General features: G+C 47.2%; 1 pseudogene; it reads right to left on the reverse strand.

Annotated features, from left to right (window-relative positions):
• Window positions 1-8284: 8284 nt before the first annotated feature.
• On the reverse strand, window positions 8285-15731 carry LOC127489820 (zinc finger protein 628-like; annotated as a pseudogene).
• Window positions 15732-16052: the final 321 nt, after the last annotated feature.

A 16052-nucleotide genomic window follows, 5' to 3' on the forward strand; every position in this document is an offset into this window, starting at 1 on the left:
TGGGTACCACAACACCATTAACTCAGTTGGTTAATCATGATTTCTGTAATGGGTATGGAAATGCAAAAATGTGTATGCTTGTATTTAACTTTTTCAGATATAATATTTACAAAATATACATGAAACAACTCACTTAAAGAAGCTCATTGGTATTTGCAATTGGTTTTAATAGTATGAAGGAATCCTAAAGTCCAAAGTTTCAGAATCATTTTTTATAAAACTAACTCTAGGGCCTGTCCATGGGGGTGTTAGAAGTATGTATCACAGCTTCCTACTCGAGTCAGTTGGAGCCAGAGCATGAGCCTGAGTATGAATGGAGCCTCCAGCTAATGCCGGGATGAGTGGAATATATTCTGAGTGGGTGGTAGTGAAGCAGCCATGTAACAGTGTGTAAGCCTGGACCCATCATGAGACATGGCCATGGCTAACACTAAAGATGATGACTGTCAATCAGAGCTGGACTAGAAATAGGTAGTGGATCAACCCAAGGGCAAGCTAGACCTGGCCTCTTCCAGTGACCCCCCAATTCTCCCATCCCTTCCTGTGGCAGCAGTGTGGGCAAAGATCTCTGGAGCTGTACTTAGACACTGTGGGGTAGGGCAGGCATGCTACAGAGGCTGAGGCTGGAGAGTAGGTGGTAGTTCACCTGGGGAACAAAGCCTTTTTCCACATGGCAATGGAGCACCTGGTCGTGCATTTTCAAAACATCTTTGACCTACCCAAATGGAGGACTGTTTCCTGCCTCATATTCAGTGAGCTCTATTTAGCCTTTTCAGGCAGTTTGACTTGTTTCTCCCTCTCCAATTAATCCTCAACTCCCCATTAATGAGATCTTACCGTGAGGTAGACTATCAATTATCTATCCTTAATTCATTACAAAAATTAATATTATACAAAGCATATTATACAAAGCAGTTTCTTCTAAGCCACTGAATTTAAGATTTTCTAAATGCTAAGATACATTTTCATTACCAATGCTATTTTGCAGGCCCAACATTCCCATAACTTCTAGTTTTCATGAAATGCACCTCACAATCCTGATCCCCCACATATACACCAAAAATATTGGCCCTCTGAGAATAATCATCCCTTGAGCTCAACATGTATTAGAACCCATTTCTTCCTGAGAATGGCAATAACATAGTTTCCTAAGGAATCAAGAAGCCATTAGTCCTGATAAGTCTTCTCTGTGACTGTCCATGACAATTTGTTACTTGACAGAATTCCCACTCAGTGATAACTGTGCTGAGGCAAACAGAGTGGAGGATGGAAGAGGACCTATTAGAATACAATAATGAGTGTGGTGAATTAGCAAATGCTTAAGTCTAAAAGAAATAGCAGCTATCTAGTTACAGTCAATTGTCATCCCCTGGGATTATGGATCCAGCATGGTCAGACCCCACTTATTTTTAAATATGTATTTATTTGGGGGCTGGTGCTGTGGTGCAGGAGGTTAAAGCCCTGGCCTGCAGTGCTGGCATCCCATATGGGCACCGGTTCTAGTCATGGCTGCTCCTCTTCCAATCCAACTCTCTGCTGTGGCCTTGGAAAGCAGTAGAAGATAGCCAGAGTGCTTGGGCCCCTGCATCCACGTGGGAGACCTGGAGGAAGCACCTGGATCCTGGCTTCAGATCAGCACAGCTCCAGCTGTTGTGGCCACTTGGGGAGTGAACCAGTGCATGGAAGACCTCTCTCTCTCTCTGTGTGTCTCTACCTCTCTTTGTAACTCTGTATTTCAAATAAATAAAATAAATCTTTTAAAAAAGATGTATTTATTTAAAAGGCAGTTACAGATACAAAAGTCAAGGCATGGAGGGAAAACTTTTATCCACTAGTTCTCTCCACAAATGTCTATAATAGTCTGGGCCTGGCCTGGCCAATGCCAGGAACAAAGAATTCCATCTGAGTCTCTCAGCTGCATGGCAGTGTCCCAAGTACTTGACCATCTTTGCTGTCCCCAAGAGTGTACACTAGCAGGAAGCTGGATCAGAATTAGAGGTGGTATTCCAAACCAAGCAATCTGATACAGGATGTGGAAGCCTCAAGTAACCACTTAATTCACTGAATCACAATATTCATCCTAAAACCCCATTGTTAAACCTGCAATTTAATATGAATGTTCCAATGTGTGAATGTGCAGGTAAAACTCAACATTTCTGCCAAACAAATAAAATAAATGGGTAGCTCATGGTTCTAGTATTTATTTAAATTTTATTTATGTATGTATTTTTTGGCAGGCAGTGTTAGACAGCGAGAGAGAGAGAGAGAGAGAGAGAGAGAGAGAGAGAGAGAAAGGTCTTCCTTTGCCGTTGGTTCACCCCCCAAATGGCCACCACAGCCAGCGTGCTGTGCCGATCCAAAGCCAGGAGTCAGGTGCTTCTCCCGGTCTCCCATGTGGGCACAGGGCCCAAGGACCTGGACCATCCTCCACTACCTTCCCGGGCCACAGCAGAGAGCTGGACTGGAAGAGGAGCAACCAGGACAGAACCGGCACCCCAACCAGGACTAGAACCCGGGGTCCTGGCGCTGCAGGTGGAGGATTAGCCTAGTGAGCCATGGCATCAGCTGATTCTAGTGTTTATTTGCTCATTATTTTTTAGTAAAAAGAACCAGCTAGGTAGATACTCAAAAGATATGAAATAATTCTATAGGAAAGATAACTGAACTCCCGTGTGTATTGTAGCACTGTTCACAATAGCAAGATATGGAATAAACCAAAATGTCTATCACCAGATGAATGCATAAAGAAAATATAGTATATATTCACAATGGAATATTATTTGATCATAAAAGGAATAAAATTCTGTCATTTTCAGCAAAATGGATGGACTTGGAAAACATGGTATTAATTAAATAGTTGAAACACACACAAAGACAAATACTACATTTTCTCTTACAGGTGTAGAATCTAAAAAACCAATCTTACACATAATAATGATGACTGTAGAATGCTAAGTATGTGTGGGAGATTAGAAGGAGACTGAATAATGGGCATCAAATCACAAGTTGAAAGAATATGTTCCTAGTGTTACCCAACAGAGTGGGGTGACAATAGTTCACAATAAACTACTAGATATTCTCTGAGCAAACAGAAGAGAGGTTATAATAGTCTGCAATCATAAAGTAAAGGAAAAAGTGAAAAAATGTTAGTATCTCTGATTTTACCAGTACACATGATTACCTTTGCTGAATTATCACATTATACCTCATAAATACATACAGTTATTACTGAAGGCATTTTAATTTTGTTTTTGACATGCAGAATGGACAGTGAGAGAGAGAGAGAAAGAGAGAGAGAGAAAGGTCTTCCTTTACCGTTGGTTCACCCTCAAATGGCTGCCATGGCTGGCATGCTGCAGCCGGCACAATGAGCTGATCCGAAGCCAGGAGCCAGGTGCTTCTCCTGGTCTCCCATGCGGGTGCAGGGCCCAAGCACTTGGCCCATCCTCCACTGCACTCCCGGGCCATAGCAGACAGCTGGCCTGGAAGAGGGGCAACCGGGACAGAATCCAGCACCCTGATTGGGACTAGAACCTGCTGTGCCAGTGCCACAGGTGAAGGATTAGCCTATTGAGCCACAGCACCAGCCTATTTTAATTTTTAAGATGGAAAAGCTAGGCCAGCACTGCGGCTCACTAGTCTAATCCTCTGCCTTGCGGCTCCAGCACACCAGGTTCTAGTCCTGGTCGGGGCGCCGGATTCTTTCCTGTTTGCCCCTCTTCCAGGCCAGCTCTCTGCTGTGGCTAGGGAGTGCAGTGGAGGATGGATGGCCCAAGTCCTCGGGCCCTGCACCCCATGGGAGACCAGGATAAGTACCTGGCTCCTGCCATCGGATCAGCGTGGTGCGCCAGCCGCGGTGGCCATTGGAGGGTGGACCAATGGCAAAGGAAGACCTTTCTCTCTGTCTCTCTCTCTCACTGTCCACTCTGCCTGTCAAAAAAAAAAAGATGGAAAAGATAACTTCATGTTCCCTTATTCTACCATGTCTCAAAAATAAATATAATTACAATAATTTTTAAAATATTATTCTAAAATCATTTTTACATATTTTATTTTTTATTTGAAAGGTAGAGTTATGTAAGGGTGTAACTAATTTTTCTTTGAATCTAGCAAGATCACAACCTTTAAAAATATTGCTTTGTAACTTGCTGAATTTATTTTGCAATTTATTTTAACAGGTTTCCAGGTAATCAGTACTCAATGAAACAGCAATGGGTAATTAGTACTTGTTTTAGATGAATGCAACTTTAATTTCAATTAAATTCAGATAAAAATATATCAGCATCCTAAGTCATTTAGGTGTAACTGCTAATTTAAATTGGGTAAAACTTTTGTATAAAAAACTATTCGGGTTAGTTTACAAACTGTCTATGAAAATAGTTCAACACTGTTTAAAGTAACTCAGGTTAAAATTTGATGCGTTACCTTAATCTTAATTTGAAGATTTTTAACAGTTTATCTCAAAATGTCAATCAAGTATGTTGGCAGATGAAAAACATCACAAGTATACTAATCTATTCCTCTTTGACATAGAATTAAAATCTGATCCTCTGTTAAAGCAATGTGTTAAAGCAATCTATTCTCTTGATGTCTGGTAAATCCTAATTGTTTAAAAACAGCTGAATTTTTATTAAGAGCTATGCGTTATTTAAATATGTGCTTATTTTCAAATATTTAAATAATTACCTTGTAACAATGATCAAATTTGGTCTATATTATGTCATGATGTTAAAGAATCTTATTTCAACCAGATATTTTGGATTTTGAGCCTTTTTGGCCTGTTGGTTCTCCTTGATGGCAGATCACTGTACAGAGCAGCCTTTAAAAGGCCTGCCACCTATCTCTACATAGCTTCTGAGAACCAACAGGCCAGTCCACTGCAGTGGCTTTCAATGTGGTAAGCCTGGTCTTCAGCAGAAGTCAGCTTGTAAAGAGCCCTGGCAGCTCTGCCAGCCAAGAGTTGGATCACTGGAAATGGACCTGCCTTGAAGTCGAAGGACGCCCAGGTCAGAGCCACAGATCTTATTGGCTCTAAGCTGAAAAGCCCTTCACTCAGCCCAGCTTCCAAAGTGACCACTGCAGCTGAGGAAATGGCCAAATAGGGTCAGTAACATTGCAGGCAGAACTGTAAATTTCCTGTTGGAGTTGCCACCTGCCTTTACCTGGCCAGCTTTCCTCCCAGACCAGCTAGGTAATGGAAGTCAACAGGGTGCCTTCCCCAAGGAGGTTCACACCTCCCTTAGGATATACCCTATGTGAAGAGATATAGGTCTGGGCCTAAAGCCCACCTGGTTATTATCAAACCCCTTCTGTCAGGTTCTATTTGCCTCTCAATCAGAAAATCTATGTGTAGCTTAGACAGCGCTTTTCTTAGCTCCCCTAATAATGACTCTGTCCTTTGTTGTAGACCCTGTCTAACCCACTTGGGCCTCATTCCTTTGTAACCATAGCCTCTACTCTACCACCAATGGCTCTACTCCCAACCTGTGCATACTGATGGTCCTCTCCCCCACTTAATGTTGTATGATTGTTCAGAATTTCTCTATAGACAAACCCCACTTCCTACAAAAGTTGAGTGGCCTTTCTCCCAGTTTTGGCTGGAATCAGCTGAAAGCACATCCTGTCCCCATAAGGGTCCAGAGACCTCTCCATTTCCTCTCTATGAAATCCTCTCATTACCTGGTTAATGCCACTCTTAGTATCATTGGTTGCTATTCTCACCCTGACTTGTATACTACAGTGTCTGTTTAAGTGTTTACAGCAGGTGATAATGGAATGAACCAAGGCATTCAACTACCAGTCAACCAAATGCTGTTACAGGAATATACTCGGCTCCCCACCCAGGAGACAGCAACTTGAGACATCGCCCCATGCTGTGAAGAGTACCTCATCACCCCATTTCAGTAGGAAGTAGCTCTAAAGACAGATTATTGTCCCTCTACCCCTCCTGGGCTTTTGGGACTAATGTAACCCCATACAAACCCTGCTTTATAAAAAGCAAAAGGGGGGAATGTTAGGAAACTGGTGTAGTTTTAGCCAGGTGGCCACATGGCCCAGCTACCTGAGCCAGGCTCCACCCCCATCCTAACGGGATTCACTGCTTCTGCTTCCCTGCCCACCCTCAAGCAAAGTTTTAAAAGAGCCTGTTCCTGAACACGTGCTCTCTTGGCTCTGCTCTCCTCTCTCCTCTTCTCTGCTCTATCTTCTCTCCTTGCTAGCTCCTCTCCTCTCTGTTTCTCTCTTATATTCTTTCTCTCTTTTTCCTTCACTGCCCCTTCACTCCGGTCTGTTGGGTGTTCCCCAATAAACCCTTTCCCTTACTCCAGTGTCCGGTGTGTTTTGCGAGGGCTAACATTAATGTATAACAACATATATTTAAAATTCAGTTGCATGAGTGATTATTTTTGAATTTTATTGCATCAAGTGTATTTAATCACATCATTTATTACATCACATATTAGAAGCAGGGGAAATGTGCAGAGACTAATTAGTTATCCAAGCTTCACAAGAAGTCTTTGTAGAGCCTGGTTTATGGAGGGGAAACCCCAAGCATCCCTGAATCCAGCAGCAATGGAGAAAGGCAAAAAGCACTGCATGGAAGAGAGCCCACCTGAGAAAAAGTAAACAACACACTGAGGGGGCTGTGACAGCAGCCTCTCTCACCTCCAATTAGGTCTTCTATCACCGTGTAGAAGAGTTTCATGGGGACCTGATGTAAGCTGTGATCACAGAGTTTGCTTGCATCATCTCGAGTCCAAAGGCCTCCAAATCAAGGTATCAGCTGGGAAGAACCTGAAGCAGGTGGTTGTGGACCTGTCAGAGCAAGATGAAGAAATGGCTGAATCAAAAAGGTATGGAAACCTGGGGCCTGGAGTCCAATCTTCAACAGCTGCTGCAGGGGTGATCTGTGAGGGAGGCCTCTGGGTGCTCGAGGGCCTTGTGGCTTCTGGATACAATCCATTCAACTGACCCGAAAGGTGCTGGAGCCCCAACCTGTAGTTACCAACAATGGCTCTGCTAAGGCCATGGTTCTCAAGTGCTTCCAAGTGAAGCTCAATGAAGTGGCACACCTGGTACAGCCCCACCCCACAGATGCCTGGATGCTGATGCACTGGCTCCAGAGGGTAGGGAGCAGAGCAGCATGTCATCCACTTAGAACCCTAAAACAGTGCTACCCCCTTCCTGGAGGCATGCTTGCAGGCTGTGAGTGAAGGAACACTGCTGTACCTGACCTGAACCAACATGATGGTGCTGGCAGGAGCAGCTGAGAGACCTGCTATAGCAAGTCCATGGCCATGGCTCTCAAGTGCTGGCCCTGCCACAAAATGTCCCTGAGGTTCATCCTGCATAACCTGAACCTCCAGGCCAGTATACTGCAGCCAGCACCCCTGGTGCCACTGCTCATGTAAGGGACAACTTCTATCAATGTGCGTTTGTTGGAGTGTTCACCAGCAATGTCAATGTCAAGCTCAAGGCCTGGGCATGCCAGCAGCACTGGTGTTCCAGTGCGTTGGTGTGGGCTTCTACCTTTAGTTCATCAGCAAGGCAACAGAAGCCCCTGACAGTTGGCTCATGTTCTCTGCAGTCTGTGGTCCCTCTGTGACCCTGACCACTGAGTATGAGCATTGTGGGCAGGAACACCAATTTGGAGGCCCCCTGTCAGAAGAGCCCCTCCACAAACTGGACTGTGTGGGCTGTGTCCTTGGGGCTGTGAGCACCAGTTCCAGACACTTTGGCACCTCAGAGCAGGTATGTAGCATCCTTGGCATTGTTACTGGGGAACTCCCAGATGATCCTCTCCACTACACACTGCATGGGCTAAACAGCACCCTCCTGTGTCAGCATGACCAGCCTCCTGCAGCTACACTCTGCCTTCCTCCACATGGGCTTCCCGTCTTGCTCTCACAAGCTGTAAGAACCTGGTCAGGATGGAGCCTCTGCCTTGTCTCTCTGGAACCTTCTGGGAGGAGTGTCTTGGAAAATGGGGTTGACAGAGACCAACCCTGTCTTGTGCATTCTCAGCCTGTAGCCCAAGCTGCAGGCCAACTTCACAATCAATCCAGCTTCCAGCAGCAAGGACTCCAGGCCAACAGGGAGGCCAACTGGGGTCCCAGGTCATACACCCAGTCAGGGGGCAAAACAGCAGGAGAAGCAATGGAGGACAGATGCAGCCTGTACCAGAATAAGCAGAAGGAGCCCCCAGAGGACCCCACACAGTAGGTGGCCAGGTTCAAGATGATTCCTCCACAAGAACATGTGTCCATGGGGACCAATGCTGCTATTCCTACAGCCCCCGCAGCCTGCAGCTTCCACTGATGTAGCCACCACTGGCTTCCCAGAGACTCCCTATCATAACCCTGGGCCTGGGGCCAACAGCATGCCAGGCACAGACTGTGCTGATAAAGAGATGAGGCCTTAAAAATTTAGAAGCAGATTAAATGTCAAGGATTAATTAAATAATATTATCAATTCAATAAAAAGGTTGATGTTCTTCATAATATGTTGATTTAATTAATTTTTAAATATCTAATGCAGGGGCCAGAGCTGTGGCATAGTGGGTAGAGCCATGTGCTGGCATCCCTTAAGGGCACTGGTTTGAATCCAGGCTGCTCCTCTTCTGATCCAGCTCTCTTCTTTGACCTGGGAGAGCAGTGGAGGATGGTCTAAGTCCTTGGGCTCCTGCACCCACATGGGAGACCTTGAAGAAGCTCCTGGCTCCTGGCTCCTGGCTCAGATAGGCCCCACTCCAGCTGTACTGCCATCTGGGGAGAAAAACAGCAGATGGAAGACCTATCTCTCTACCTCTGCCTCTATGTAACTCTGCCTTAGTAAGAAAGAAGGAAAGAAGGAAGGAAGGAAGGAAGGCTTTCTGAAAGTCATTTAATTGTAGTACGTGTGTTTATGAAGGAGGGGGTGCCTGTGTGGTATTTAAAAAAAAATCTAATGCCAGTGCTTCTATTTAACTCAGATCCATTTAATAGTAGGGAAAAAAGACTCAAAATTCACTTCTAATGAATGGTATCATGTTAATAATGTATCTTCCCCGGCTGCTCCAATTCTGATGCAGCTCTCTGCTGAGGTCTGTGAAAGCACTGGAAGATGGCCCAAGTCCCTGGGGCCCTGCACTCACAGGGGAGACCCTGAGGAGGCTCCTGGCTCCTAGCTCCTGGCTCCTGGCTTCTGGCTCCGGGCTTCGGATCGGCACAGCTCCAGCTGTTGCAGCTAATTGGGGAGTAGACCAGCAGATGGAAGACCTTTCTCTCTCTCTCTCTCTCTCTCTGCCTCTGCTTCTCTCTCTGTGTGTAACTCTGACTTTCAAATAAGAAATAATTTGTTTTAAATATAATATATCTTTCCAGAGTGGTTTCTAAATGCCTATCAGCAGGGCACAGGAATTTGTATGCATGAACTGTTTTTTTCTTCTGTATCCCTCCCTTCCTCCATCCTCTTTTCTTTCATTATAGATTAAACAATGCAGCATTGATACATGTATGCTTTGTTGCAATTTTTCACGAGTATGCAACATTCTTTGTAAAACAAATACAACGTGATCTGGTCACTTATTGATTGATTTTAGGTTTTCCACACATTTTAATGATGATCACAGACAACATGTAACCAGTATAGCAGTTTATAAATCAGCTACTGCTTTTGTAGGAAAGATTCCTACTTGATGGGTTACTAGTGAAGAATAATACACATTTTAAATTCCAATAGATACTCTCTAGATTTTCCATAAAATTTACACGAAGTTAAATATCTACCAGTAATGAATACCTTTACAAATGTCACTGATGTTATATATGAATGTTAGCCATCAAAAAACACACTGAACACTGGAATAAGGGAAAGGGTTTATTGGAGAACACCCAACAGACCGGAGTGAAGGGGCGGTGAAGGGAAAGAGAGAGAAAGAGTATAAGAGAGAGAGACAGAGGAGAGGAGATAGTGAGAAGATAGAGCAGAGAGAGGAGCCAAGAGAGAAGAACCAAGAGAGTGCAGGAGAGAAGGGCCAAGAGAGCAAGCCCTTTTAAAACTTTGCCTTTTAAAACTGTGCCCCAGGGCGGACAGGGAAGCAGGAGCAGTGAATCCCATTAGGATGGGGGTGGAGCTTGACCACAGAGGTTGGGCCATGTGGCCACCTGGCTAAACCTGGGCCAGTTTCCCAACAACTGACAGCAGCAAAGTTTTTGGTCTAGTAGTCAAATAAACCTCAAAATTTTAATTTACATTACCCTGACTGCTAGTAAGTTTCCACAGCTCCATTTTTTTCTCACTATAATGGTCCTCTTACGAATTAACTCTTTATATTCTATATCCATTTTCATTCAGGGATTCATTTTGTTTACATAAGTTCATGGAGGCTCTAATTTAATATAGTGTGAATATAATGTTTTCTTAAATACATGTCAGCATTGTCTCAGATGTTTTTAAATTTTGTTGAACAGAAGCCTTAAATATTTTATGTAATTTAATAGTCTTCATTTATGATTATTATATTATGGTCCTATACTAGATGAAAAATCTGACTACCAATTATCACTCTTGACTCTTGATATTATGTAATTATTTATTCATGTATATACATAATTCAGATTATCAAATATAAATTTAAAATTTTTATAATATATATTTGCTTTTATGTATGTTCTATACTTAAAGCCATTTTAGTGCCTATATTAGCTTCACATATGTTAAAACACAAAAATATGCTGCAGTTTATAAGTAACTTGACAGCTGTCTAGAGTTGGTCATTTTCTCATATTTCCTTGCTGCTTTTTAAGCCTCAAAAATCTTTTGAAAAAATTTATCTTCTATAGAATGCAGGCAATTCATGTTTTTCTGAAAATACTATAATTCTTTGCTAAACTCCTATTTATTGTTTAATGTTAATCCTTTTATATATGAAAGCAGAAAATTATGAAGGACAAAAGTACTATGTTGTTATAGGGACTCATGGTTTTCTTTTTGCTTGCTTGGGGGAATGAGCATCAGGACAAGGTTCAGGAGAGACCATATCACTGTACCCTGAGAACTAATGCAGCTCAGCAAATAAAACACTAAATGAACACGTGAGTATTCACTAGTGACAAAGTGTGTTTTCAAATTATAAAATCCATACAGTTTCGAATTTCACAAATGAAATATTTTAATATCATGGTAAATTATATTAACCAATTAATATAACTTATTTAAATAATTATTATTTATTTAAATAATTATTTAATAATTTAGATTAATTGAGATATGCAACAAGTTTTCTCCCATTTTTGGATGTACACTTCATGCTCACTTTTTCATTTAATAACAATTTTAAAGTATGATTACTCTAGATACTAGAGATATAATTTTATCATTTCTATGGAATGATTAATAAAAATTTTTAAATCAACAGTTTAATTAGGGGGCCACCATTGCAGTATTGCTAGTTAAGCTGCCACCAGTGACACTGGCATCTCATATCAACACTGGTTTGAGTTCTGGGTTTTCCACTTTTGATCCACTCCCCTGCTAATTCACCTGAGAAAGCATTGGAAGATGGACAAATTGCTTGGGATCCTGACACCTGTATGAAAGCCCTGGTTTGAGTGTGAAGCCCCTGGCTTAGGCCCCACCTGGTCCCATTCATTGTAGTCATTTTGGGAGTGAAATAGTGGATAGAAGATCTATTTTCCCCCACCCTCTATTCCCGTACCTCTTTGCCTTTCTCCCTCCATTCCTCACTTCCTCTTTCATCCCTCTTTACATTTGCCTTTCAAGTAAATAAAACATGTGGGTTTTTTGCAAGGTAGCAAGGTTTAATGAGGTAGAGCATCCATCAGGACAGATGGGACAGAATCTGAGGGAGAGTGCCCAGGCTATTAGATGGGGAAATGCAAAGTTACATGGTTTAATGGAGAGAATACACGTGACAGGGAAAAGTGGGCAGCTATTCAGGAATGTCTTAAACTTTTGGAATTGAAATTCAAGTTTTAAAAACTGTACCTAAGTTATCTTTTATAAATGATGGTTATGATTTCAAAAAATGTTCCACAAAAGGAATTTCTGTATTCCTCTTTCTTTTTTCACTAGTAACTTGGAACTTTTTATAAACATCCCCTGATGAATGACAACAAATTTGTCCAGTTTTGATCTTTGAATATGATTATTTATGACTGACAACAGTCAAATAAAAACATATTTATAAACTGAGCCAATTTAGCTTGATCCTTTACTGACTTCTAGTTTCATGGGCATTTTGTCCATATACAACTCACATCAACCATTAACTGAATTATTTTCCACTTAAAAATTATGGATACTGATTATAAACATAAGGTACAGTTTTGCTAATATGTAGGGGATTACAAAAGACAGGGAGAAAATTACAGGAGAAATAATTTACTTATTTACATCACCCCAGTGTTGTTTAAAGAATTAACACTTATAGTTAGTACTGCCTAATATGTATCCTGTGACATATATAAAACCACATTTCCTAAATGAGTTTCCAAATAATTTTATATGGAATTTAGAAAGTCAATTTCCAATGGTAATTTTAATAAGTACTCATAGCTTTTTAAAAGTGATATTATAGCATTCTATTTTCCAAAAACTCTTATAAAACTAATTTATCTCAAAAATATTGGATGTAAAGTTTGCATTTCAAACAATGAACTTCTCTTTTTCCAGAGCTATTCAATTCAGAATACAAAATATTACTGTTATTATTTAGAAAGCTGGATATCAAAATATCTTGAAAATGGTAAATTATGCCAATTTTATTTGTGTGGGTATGACGATTTCAACTTTGAAGATAAATACCAGTTGGTAAATACGCGTTAAATGATTCCACAGATATATAAGTGCATAGTAAAGTATTTTATTTCTTATCATTACAAACATAAAAATTCTGAAAAATGGTCAAAAATTCGATCAAAAATTTGGAAATGGCATTCAAATATTTCTCTCTCTCTCTCTCTTTTTTTTTTTTTTTTTTTTTTTTTTTTTTTTAGATCCGCGGTCTTTATCAACCAAGCTTGCCTGCAGGCCCTGCATTCTGCAGGCGGGGTCTGCGTGAGGCGGGCGCGGACACTTGTGGGGCCTAAACACGTGTGCACCAGCTGGACGGAGGGCAGGGTCTGCACGATCTGGATGGAGGACAGGGCCTGCGGGGTCACGACGCCAGGCCCAGCTTCTGCGGGGACCACTTGTGCCATCTGGGCCGGGGAGCGGCGGGGAGCCTGGCGGGGCAGCCATGGGGCCAGGCGGCGGCGGCGGGGCCAGTAGCTGCAGCGTGGCTACGCCTCCCCCGGCTCTACTGCTCTCCAACAGCTCGCCTGCGGGGGCGGTGCGTATGGTGAGAAGCTTCTGCCCGGGTGAGCTGGGGGCGAGGGTCTCAACCTCCTGCACGCACAGCCCAGTCTGCTCCCCATCCGCCTCGCTCAGCACCAGCACGCTCTGCAGCCCCTTGTCCGTTTGCAGCGTCTCGAAGAGGACGTCCTGCACCACCCCCGTGCCGGCCTCTGCGTCCCCACGCCTCCTCAGGGCCTGGGCACGTGAGCAGCTCCTCCGAGGCTCCACTCTGCACCACCAGCAGGTTGGGGACCTCAGTGGTCACGGTTGCCCCGCCGGAACCCGACTGCTGGTCCGCTGTGGGCTGGCTGCAGCTGGACCCCACTCACTTCCTGCGGCCCTACCTCCCCGCCCCCTACGTTCTACAGAACAATCAGGCTGTGCCCTCCGCACCAGCGTCCGCAACGCCCGCCCTCCCCCTGCCCCCCAGACCTCCGGACCTGGCAGCCACATGACTCCAGTCCCCTGACCGGCTTTCCCCACTGCCTGCTCACACGGCCTCCCGCGGCCGTCCCCGGCTCCAGCGCCGGCGGAGGGCAGCAGGATGAGCTTGGGGGGTGCGGGCGGAGCTGGGGGTCTGGGGGGCTGCAGGCTGCTGAGAATCAGCTGGAGGCCCTGGGCGGTCTGCACTAGGAGAAACGTCTGCGAGTTGGGGACTGCTAGGTCCGGGACCGCGCCCCCCACCCCCCACCCCCACCCCCACCTCGAGGGAGAGCGTGGCCTGGAGGTGAGCGAGCATGTGCATGTCCTCCGTGGCCAGCGGGGCCGAGGCGGTGGCCAGCGGGGCCGGGGCGGCGGCCAGCGGGGCAGGTGCGGGCCGGCCGCGGGGGCTGCGATGCAGGCCGCGCTGGCGGGGGCGTGCGTCCGCTTGTGCCGCTACAGGTAGGCGGCCATGACGAAGCCGCGGCCGCACAACGGGCGGGCAAAGGGCGATCGGCCTAGTGCGTGCTCTGGTGCTGCTGCGGGTTGGAGGTCTGGGCGAAGCTCTTGCCGCAGACGCCGCAGGCGTGGGGGCGCTTGCCCCTGTGCATGCGGCGGTGGCGCTGCAGGCACGACGTGTTACGAAGGCCTTGCCGCACTCCCCGCACGCGGTAGGGGCGCTCGCCCGAGCAACCATAGGTGGTACTGGTAGTGGGACGACCACTTGAAGGTGAGGCCGCACTGGCCACAGGTGAAGGCGCGCAGCCCCGTGTGCATGCGCTGGTGGAAGGCCAGCAGGGACGATCGCTTGAAGGCCTTGCCGCACTCGCCGCACTGGTAGGGCCGCTTGCCCATGTGGTTCCGCAGATGGTACCACAGCCCTAGGAGCCCTTGAAGGACTTGCCGCACTCGGCGCGCTTGTAAGGGCGCTCTGCAGAGGCCGGGCGGGGGCGGCGGGAACCAGCGGTTCCTGGGTGCAGGTGACCTCGGCGCCTCGGCCTGCGGGGGAGGGCGCCCGGCCGCCACCTCCTCCACGTGGCACTGCTGGTGCGCCAGGAGGCTGGCCAGCTGCGGAAGGCGCCGTCACAGCTGCCGCAGCGGAAGGCCTGCCCGGCGGGCGGCCCGTGGCTGTGCCGGTGGCTGGAGAGGCAGGCCACCGTCCTGAAGGACTTCCCGCAGGGCAAGCAGGCGAAGCCGGGCGCGGCGGCGGGAGCGGGCTGTGGCAGAAGGGACCCGGAGGCCAGCGACGCCGGCGGGTCGACTTTTGGCGGCTCGCGGGGCGCGTCCTGGGGCCCAGGGCACGGCTGGTGCTCCAGCAGCAGCTCCTCGCTGCCGAAGCCCTGCTCGCAGCCGTCGCAGCGGTACACCAGCTCCACCGTGGTCTCTGCGGCCCCAGAAACAACTCGGGCACCACAGGCGGGGGCGGCGGCGCGGGGGGCGCAGAGGGGCTGGACGGCTGCAGGTAAGCCTCGGTCACCAAGACCTTGCCAGTGTCCGGGTAGGGCTCCCGGAGCGGCGGGGGCCGGCGGCGAGCGCGGGGTTGGCGGCGGCTGCGGGGCCTTGCGTGCGCTGGTGCCGCAACAGGTTGGAGGAGTGCGTGAAGGTCTTGGGGCAGAGCGGGCAGCGGAAGGGGCACTCGCCCGTGTGCACGCGCTGGTGCTGCTGCAGGTTGGAGGTCTGGGCGAAGCCCTTGCCGCGGACGCCGCAGGCGTGGGGGCACTCGCCCGTGTGCACCTGGCGGTGGCGCTGCAGGCTAGACGAGTTCTTGAAGGCCTTGGGGCAGTCGGGGCGCGGGTATGGGGCCATTCTCCTGTGTTCGTGCGCTGGTGGTGCAGCAGCCGCGAGGACCAGCGGAACGACTTGCCGCACTCCCCACACTCGTACTGGGCTGAGGGTGCGGGGGCGGCGGGGCCCGGCTTCTTCCTGGCCCCCTCCGAGGTGGAGGCAGGCGCCATGTCTGCGTGGGAGCCGATCATCACACCTGGCGGAAGGATTCTGGGTCAGCGGTGGGCGCTACACTCAGCCTCAGGCCACACTGGGTGCCTCCCCGGGCCACCCACCCCCAGAGGTCCCCCGTGGGATGTGCGCTCCCAGCAGCCCACGGTTGCCCAGGAAAAGAGGCTGGTAGTGTCAAAATGGAAACCGTCCGACAAATTAGGACAACGGGTCACCCTCGCGATGCTGGCCATCTCCCTGGACTGAGCAGCCTGGGCGCGGCCGGCAGGACTGTGCTCCTTGCCCGTACATCCAGGCCGCATCCTCTGCCGCCCACAGCTCCCTAAAGACCTCACCCACCT

The sequence above is a fragment of the Oryctolagus cuniculus genome, chromosome 13, assembly GCF_964237555.1.
Source record: "Oryctolagus cuniculus chromosome 13, mOryCun1.1, whole genome shotgun sequence".
Lineage (NCBI taxonomy): Eukaryota > Metazoa > Chordata > Mammalia > Lagomorpha > Leporidae > Oryctolagus > Oryctolagus cuniculus.